This window comes from Calliphora vicina, chromosome 5 (assembly GCF_958450345.1).
Source record: "Calliphora vicina chromosome 5, idCalVici1.1, whole genome shotgun sequence".
NCBI classification, from domain to species: domain Eukaryota; kingdom Metazoa; phylum Arthropoda; class Insecta; order Diptera; family Calliphoridae; genus Calliphora; species Calliphora vicina.
The window spans coordinates 99,699,621-99,700,916 of record NC_088784.1 but is presented as its reverse complement, the minus strand read 5'-3'; positions in this window follow the sequence as shown (position 1 = coordinate 99,700,916).

Below are 1,296 nucleotides of genomic sequence, written 5' to 3'. Positions count from 1 at the left end.
ATTAAATTTGTTTCTAAATTTTAAATTTTTACCAAAATTATACTTAATGATACCTTTTAAACTCCTCAACCTTCGTTTGATCCAATATATCATGTGGACATAACGTTAATGAGGGAAATAATGTTGTCATATCCACATTGTCAATATTACTTGTAATAGCTGCATTTCTGGATATAAATTCTTCAATTAAATCCATACCACTTATGAATCCAATAATAAGAAATATTATAAGTGATAAAATCCAATACATTCTGTAAATATAAATTAAATACAAAATTGAATACTTGTAATCAATAAATAATGTTGCTTGATTGTCCATCCAACGTTTGTAGGGGCTATCAGTGCTTGAAAAACAACACTCTAAATACAAAGAAAATTGTAATTCGCAACTTCTGGCTTAAAAATTCAATATTAATATCGGTTTAATATTTAAAACCTATAGTAGACATAAAACCGTTAAAAATCTTAAAGAACTTTCTACTGAAGCTAGACATTTGAAGTTGACACATCAATTTACATCAAAGTACGCCTGTAGAAGTTATTTTCAGGAGTAGAATTTCACATACTTACAATTCAGACCAATGAATATATCTATTTGCCAAATACGATGTACAATGTATAGGATTATGCTTAAGAAAATCCACAATAAATCCTAAAATCATTTGAACTTTTCGGTTGTGAATAAAAGAAAATAACATTTTAGAAGTTTTGACTAATGAAAACTACAATTGCTTCTGAAGCTTGAACACGTATTTGTTTGTATTTTATACGGAAATCTAATCAAAAAGTATTTATATGTTATCCCAACAGTTAAGCAAGTAGACAATGCATCCCCTAAAGACAGTAATTGTCGCTAATGTCCGAACACTTGGCTCACTCTAATTTCTATATATTTGGGACATTTTACAGTGCAAAGAGAAGTCAATTGGTTACTTTATACATCCCATGTAATCTAGCTTGAAAACAATTGTCACTCCAGTGTCTTTAAGTAACCAAGAGTGTAGTCACTTTAAAGCTTATTTTGTAGAGCACTTTAAAAAGTTACCCACCAGAAGCAATCTACTGGAGAGTTGTCGGAGGAAGGTTTGTTTACAAACAATCGGTTATTGGACTGTCTATGAGATGTTTTTTTTTAACTTACAAATTTAGGTCAATTAGCACTCGTATATGTTAAAATAACTTGTTATATAGCTGATCATATACTCAGTTAGGTAGCTGGTAAGGTATCTAAATCAATGTAACCAGTATGTGAATACAATGCGTTGACTACTTTGAACCAGCTATCAGACAGTCTCA